This window comes from Aotus nancymaae, unplaced genomic scaffold (genome assembly GCF_030222135.1).
Source record: "Aotus nancymaae isolate 86718 unplaced genomic scaffold, 86718_ANA_hifiasm-v0.15.2.pri h1tg000006l, whole genome shotgun sequence".
In the NCBI taxonomy this organism is placed as follows: domain Eukaryota; kingdom Metazoa; phylum Chordata; class Mammalia; order Primates; family Aotidae; genus Aotus; species Aotus nancymaae.
The window spans coordinates 93,975,744-93,983,560 of NW_026988417.1; the positions used below are offsets into that span (position 1 = coordinate 93,975,744).

At 36.6% G+C, this 7,817-nt stretch overlaps 1 pseudogene; it reads left to right on the plus strand.

Annotated features, from left to right (window-relative positions):
* The first annotated feature begins 2,232 nt into the window (after nucleotides 1-2,232).
* LOC105717592 (L-lactate dehydrogenase B chain-like) lies at nucleotides 2,233-3,236 on the plus strand (annotated as a pseudogene).
* The last annotated feature ends 4,581 nt before the right edge of the window (nucleotides 3,237-7,817 follow it).

The following is a 7,817-nucleotide window of genomic DNA, read 5'->3' on the forward strand; positions in this document are numbered from 1 at the left end:
GATTTACAGCAGAATTCTAACAGAGGTACAAAGAGGAACTGGTACAATTTCTATTGAAACTATTCCAACAACTGAAAGGAAGGACTCCTTCCTAATTCATTTATGAGGTCAGACTCATCCTGATACCAAAACCTGGCAGAAATACAACAAAAAAGAAAACTTCAGACCACTATCCCTGATAAACATAGATGCAAAAATCCTCAATAAAATACTGGCAAATTGAATGCAGCAGCACATCAAAATGCTTATCCACCATAATCAAGTTGGCTTCATCCCCGGGATGCGAGGTTGATTCAACATATGCAAATCAATAAATGTAATTCATCACATAAACAGATCTAAAGACACAAACCATATAATTATCTCGATAGATGCAGAAAAGGTCTTTGATAAAATTCAACATCCCTTCATGTTAAAAACTCTCAATAAACCAGGTATTGAAGAAACATACCTCAAAATAGTAAGAGCCATATATGACAGATCCACAGCAAATATCATATTGAATGGGTAAAAGCTGGAAGCATTCCCTTTGAAAACCAGCACAAGACAGGGATGCCCCTTCTCACCACTCCTATTCAACATAGTATTGGAAGTCCTGGCCAGGATAACCAGGTAGGAGAAAGAAGTAAAGGGTATTCAAATAGGAAGAGAGGAAGTCAAATTATCTTTGTTTGCAGATGACATGATCCTATATGTAGAAAACCTCATTGTCTCAGTCCCAAAGCTTCTTTAGCTGATAAGCAACTTCAGCAAAATCTCAGGATACAAAATCAATGTGCAACAATCACTAGAATTACTATACACAAACAACAGGCATATAGAGAACCAAATCATGAATGAACTCCCATTCACAATTGCTACAAAGAGAGTAAAATACCTAGGAATATAGCTAACAAAGGAAGTGAACACCTCTTCAAGGAGAATAACAAACCACTGTTCAAAGAAATCAGAGAGGTCACAAACAAATGAAAAGGCATTCCATGCTCATGGAAAGGAAGAATCAGTCTCACCAAAATGGCCATACTGCCCGAAGCAATTTATAGATTTAATGCTATTCCTGTAAAACTACCATTGACATTCTTCACAGAAGTAGAAGAAACTATTTTAAAATTCATATAGAACCAAAAAAGAACCTGAATAGCCAAGGAAATCCTAAGCAAAAAGAATAAAGCTGGAGGCATCACCCTACCTGACTTCAAACTATACTACAGTGCTACAATAACCAAAACAGCATGGCACTGGTATAAAAATAGACACACAGACCAGTAGAACAGAGAACCCAGAAATAAGACTACACACCTACAACCATCTGATCTTTGATAAACCTGACAAAAACAAGCAATGAAGAAAGAATTCCCTATTTAATAAATGGCACTGGGAGAACTGGCTAGCCATATACAGAAAATTGATACTGGGCACCACATACAAAAATCAACTCAAAATGGATTAAAGACTTAAATATAAAACCCGAAACAATAAAAACCCTAGAAGAAAATCTAGGCAATACCATTCAGGACATAGGCATTGGCAAAGATTTCATGACGGAAACACCAAAAGCAATGTCAATCAAAGCAAAAATGGACTAATTGGGATCTAATTAAATTAAAGAGCTTCTATACAGCAAAAGAAACTATCATCAGAGACAACAGACAATCTATGAAATGGGAGAAAATTTTCACAATTTATCCATCTGACAATGGTCTAATATCTAGCATCTCGAAGGGACTTAAACAAATTTACAAAAAACAGCAACAAAAAAAACAACCCAACCCCATTAAAAGGCAAAGGGCATGAACAGAAACTCCTCAAAAGAAGACATACATGCAGCCAACAAACATGTGAAAGAAAGCTCAACATCACTGATCATTAGAGAAATGTAAATTAAAACCACAATGAGATACCATTTCTTGCCACTAGTTAGATGTCGATTATTAAAAAGTCAAAAAACAACAGATGCTGGCGAGGTTGTAGAGAAAAAGGAACACTTTCACACTGTTGGTGGAAGTGTAAAGTAGTTCAATCATTATGGAAGACAAACTAATGCAAAAACAGAAAACCAAACACCACATATTCTCACTTAAGTGGGAGCTGAACAATGAGGACACATGGACCCTGGGAGGGAACAACCTACACTGTGGCCTGTTGGAGGTGGTGGAAGAAAGATTATCAGAAAGAATAGCTAATGGGACCACTATTTCTGCAGTCTCCAGAGCCTTCTCTCTCCTGTGCAAAATGGCAACTCTTAAGGAAAAACTCATTGCACCAGTTGCAGAAGAGGCAACAGTCCCAAACAATAAGATCACTGTAGTGGGTGTTGGATAAGTTGGTATGGCGTGCGCTATCAGCATTCTGGGAAAGTCTCTGGCTGATGAACTTGCTCTTGTGGATGTTTCGGAAGATAAACTTAAAGGAGAAATGATGGATCTGCAGCATGGGAGCTTATTTCTTCAGATGCCCAAAATTGTGGTAGATAAATATTATTCCGTGACTGCCAATTCTAAGATTGCAGTGGTAACTGCAGGAGTCTGTCAGCAAGAGGGGGAGAGTTGTCTCAATCTGGTGCAGAGAAATGTTAATGTCTTCAAATTCAGTATTCCTCAGATCATCAAGTACAGTCCTGATTGCATCATAATTGTGGTTTCCAACCCAGTGGACATTCTTACATATGTTACCTGGAAACCGAGTGGATTACCCAAACACCGTGTGATTGGAAGTGGATGTAATCTGGATTCTGCGAGATTTCGCTACCTTATGGCTGAAAAACTTGGCATTCATCCCAGCAGCTGCCATGGATGGATTTTAGGAGAACATGGTGACTCACATGTGGCTGTGTGGAGTGGCGTGAATGTGGCAGGTGTTTCTCTTCAGGAATTGAATCCAGAAATGGGAACTGACAATGATAGTGAAAATTGGAAGGAAGTGCATAAGATGGTGGTTGAAACTGCCTATGAAGTCATCAAGCTAAAAGGATATACCAACTGGGCTATTGGATTAAGTGTGGCTGATCTTATTGAATCCATGTTGAAAAATCTATCCAGGATTCATCCCATGTCAACAATGGTAAAGGGGATGTATGGCATTGAGAACGAAGTCTTCCTGAGCCTTCCGTGTATCCTCCATGCCTGGGGATTAACCAGCGTTATCAACCAGAAGCTCAAGGATGATGAGGTTGCTCAGCTCAAGAAAAGTGCAGATACCCTGTGGGACATCCAGAAGCACCTAAAAGACCTGTGACTACTGAGCCCTAGGCTGTAGGAGTTTAAAAACTACAATGTGATTAACTCTGAGCCTTTAGTTTTCGTCCATGTACGTGAATCTCAGTTTGCTCTGATCTTCTTCAATATGTGAATTTGGGCTCACAGAATCAAAGCCTATGCTTGGTTTAATGCTTGCAATATGAGTTCTTGAACAAATAAAATTAACTATTGCAGTGTGCTTCTAAAAAAAAAAAGAAGAATAGCTAATGGATGCTGGGCTTAATACCTAGGTGATGTTTGATCTGTGCAGCAAATCACCATGGCACATGTTTACCTATATAACAAACCTACACATCCTGCACGTGTACCCAGAAACTTAAAATGAAAGTTGATGAAAAATAAAGTAAAATAAAATAAAATAAAATATTTTAAAGACAAAAAAGAAAAAGAACAGTTTCTGCTCTTAGGATAAATTATAGGAAAATTCAAGGGCTATGTGTTCCCACTCCAGTATTATTATTTGACAGCTTTGAACTTGTCATTAACTTTCCATTAACCCAGTTTCTATTCTGTATAATGGGCATAATTACGTGAGGTTGGCTTAGGGATAAAATAGAGTATATTTGCTCTTTCACAGATTTAAAATAGCCGTCTAAGTGACTGGCGAGGAAGACTACAGGCCTCCTCATGGAATTGCTCTGGCCTTACTGTGCGCCAGGCTGTACTGGACAGGCGTGAGTGAGGGTCAGAGGGAGAGACAGTGATGCTGGTGCTTCTGAGACGAGGAAGGAGGCGCCATGAACAGAGGGAGGTGACTGGGGCCATGTGTCCCCTCTCCTGTCTGTGATTCTGCTCCTTTATGGAAAAGCCCAGAAACTTCTAGTCTATGACACAGCTTATGACTGAGGCAGAGATGCTTTCTCATAATAGTGACAAGATGAGCTGAACCTCATTTTTTTTTCTGGGAAGCCTTGATTCTGTCTTTCTGTACTATTACAGAAAACTTGGTCAAATTTGCAAATACCTATGTGCAATGAAAGAATCATGCTCACAGATTTTGAAGCAAACTGGTGTGGGTGCTTAAACACTTAAAGAATATCATGAAAACAGTCCAGGCACAGTGGCTCACATCTGTAATCCCAGCACTTTGGGAGGCCGAGGCAGGTGGATCACCTGAGGTCAGGAGTTCAAGACCAGCCTGACCAACATGGAGAAACCCTGTCCCTGTCTCTACTAAAAAAAACAAAAAATTAGCTGGGTGTGGTGGTGCATGCCTGCAATCCCAGCTACACGGGAGGCTGAGGCAGGAGAATCACTTGAACCTGGGAGACGGAGGTTGTGGTGAGCCGAGATTGTGTCCTTGCACTCCATCCTAGGCAACAAGAGCGAAACTCTGTCTCAAAAAAAAAAAAAAAGAATATAATGAAAACACTAGTTATGTTTAATCTAGACATTATTCATTCATTTAATAAGTATTTGTCAAAAACAATTCTGTTTTGAGTACTATACTTGACATTGGAGATTCAGTTATGATCAAGATAAGACATGGTCTCTATGCTCATGGAGCTTGTATATGAGACGCTGTTAGCTTCAAAAGAAGAAATCTAACCATTGTCAACATCAGGTGAATGAAAACCATTATGAGGATCCAGAGGACAACAGTCTTCACCTGATACGATTCTGAAATATGTAATAATAAATGTAGCTGTCTACATACAGAGACTGCCTTATTTTATGTAACAGGGACATGTACAATAGTTTATTACAGCCTCCATGCAAATAGTTTTTGCTAAAATAATTCAAAGGACCAGGTTTAGGAGTAAATAGAAAAGCAGCTGTATTTATTTGCATATATTTGCATGAACACTATACATTTTTCACAGGAAATTAGAATTTGTAAAAGTTATCTCAAAAATGCAAGTTTTGAAGTTTTCTTCTCTCAATGCCTTTTTATAATCCTATTCATAGTTTCCCAAATACCCAAACCAGAGGTTTGGAATACATATTTAAAAGCTTTTCTTCACTAACCATATTAAAAAGATACAACATTTGCCTTTTTAAATGTAATAGATATGCAATCTTACTGAAATCTGAGCCCAGAAACAGTGATAATCATAGTAATTACAGTGTCTAGTGCTGGGGAATGATAAAGGATGAAATAGTGAATTCCACATGCCACCCTTCTAAATTGGAGTCAAAGATGTGGTTCACTTGAAAGCCTCTTCATGTCTAGATAGAATAACAAGGTTTTGGTGCATTTTTAACTAGTTTGGTCTTTCATTGGAGTTTCAGCTGTGTTGTTATGTTCTAATCATGGTTGTTATAATAGTTATTAACAGCAATAATATACCAGATATCGTATGTTATTTCCTTGATATATGATAGTCACTTTCTTAACTGTCTTTGTCATTTTACTTAATTAACAGGAAAAAAAAATGCTATGAGGTAAGCAATGTAATTGTATTCATTTTCAGATAAGAAACTGTAATTTACAGAAGTGATCCAAACAAACATAGAGAATTAATAAACAGACTAGCTAGTATTCAAACTAGACCAGTCTGATTCCAAACCTCAAAATGTTCATCTCTACCTTATTAAGAAAAACAGTAAGACAGAAATTAAAATAGAACAATGGTTTGTTCTATTGAAGCACAAATGACTTGGGTTTGTCTTGAGAAAAACAAACCCAAGTCATTTAGATAGGATGTAGAGATAGGATTTCATATAGATGTGAAGTGCTTATGTAAAAATGATTATACATTCTTTATATAAATGATATGTATGAAGAAACATAAACATTAAGTAGATTGTTTTATTCTCACTCTTTATTGAAAGTAGTGATTTAGGCTGGGTGAGGTGTCTCACGCCTATAACCCCAGTACTTTGGAGGCCGAGGTGGGCGTATCACTTGAGGTTAGGAGTTCTAGATCAGCCTGATCAGAATGGCGAAACCCTGTCTCTACTAAAAATACAAAAATTAGCTGGGCTGTGGTGGCACACACTTGTAATCCTAGCTACTCAGGAGGCTGAGGTGGGAGAATCTCTTGAACCTGGGAGGCAGAGGTTGCGGTAAGCTCAGATCATACCACTGAATTCCAGCCTGGGCAATGGAGGGAGACCCTGTCTCAAGAAGAAAAAAGAAATAAAAAAAAAAGAAAGTAAAGAAAAGAAAAGAAAGAAAGTAGTGGTTTAGAATAAAAAACAAAATCAAAGTTATCAGCCAATTTGTGAGTCTAGCACTGTCTAATACCAAAACCAGACAAAGACACTACCAGAAAAGAAAATTACAGGCCAATAACCCTGTGAACACAGATACAAAACTCTTCAACAAAATATGAGCAAACCAAGTTCAACAGCATATTAACAGGATCATACATCATGAACAAGTGGGATTTATCCCTAAGATGCAAGGATGGTTCAATATATGCAAATCAATATATGTGATATATTATATTAACAGAATAAAGATAAAACCCATATGATCATCTCAATAGATGAAGAAAAGCCATTTGACAAAATTCAACATCCTTTCACAATAAACTCTCAACATTTTAGGCATAGAAAGAATGTACCTCAACATAATAAAGGTGATATGTGACAAATTCACAGCTAACATTATACGTAAGGTGAAAAACTGAAAGTTTTTTCTCTAAGATCAGGAACAAGACAAAGATGCCTCTTCTATGCAATATAGTACTAAAAGTCCCAGTTAGAGGAATTAGGCAAATAAAATGAATAAAAGGTATCCAGACCGGAAAGGAAGAAGTAAAATGGTCTCTGTAGATATCATAATCACATATAAAAAGCCCTAAAGACCCATCAAAAATATTTGAGAAATACATTCAATAAAGTTGTAGAATACAAAGTCAATGTACAAAAGTTAGTAGTGTTCATATATACTATCTGAAGAAGTCAGATAGTTCATTGTTAGTATATATAAAGTGTTTATATACGTTTATAAATTTTGTTAGTATAGTGTTTATATATGTTTATAAATGTTGAAGTATATATAAAGTGTTTATATATGCTAGCAATGAACTGTTTGACTTCTTCAATGAAGAGGTTTATATAAACAATCAAAACTTTGCAACTTTACAAGAACAATTTAAAATTACCTAGCAACAAAGTTAACTGAAGAGGTAAAAGATCTGTTTGTACACTGAAAACTATAAAAGACTGATAAAAGAAATAGAAAAATATGCAACTAAATGGAGAGATATCTCATGTTCATGGATTGGAAGAATTAATATTGTTAAAATATTCATACTACCCAAAGTGGGCTATAGATTCAATGCAATCCTTACAAAAATTTCAATGACAGTTTTCACAAAAGTAGAAGAAAAAGATCCTAAAATTCATGTGGAATTATAAAAGACCCTAAGTAGTCAAAGCAATCTTGAGCAATACAAACAAAGCTGTAGGCACCACACTACCTAATGTCAAAACTATTACAAAGTTACAATAATTGAAACAGCATGCTACTATCATAAAAACAGTCACATAAACCAATGGAATAGAATAGAGAGCTCAGAAATAAAGGCACACATTTACAGTCAATTACTGTTTGACAAAAATGCCAAGAATACACAATGGAAAAAGGATAGTGTCTTTAATAAGTGG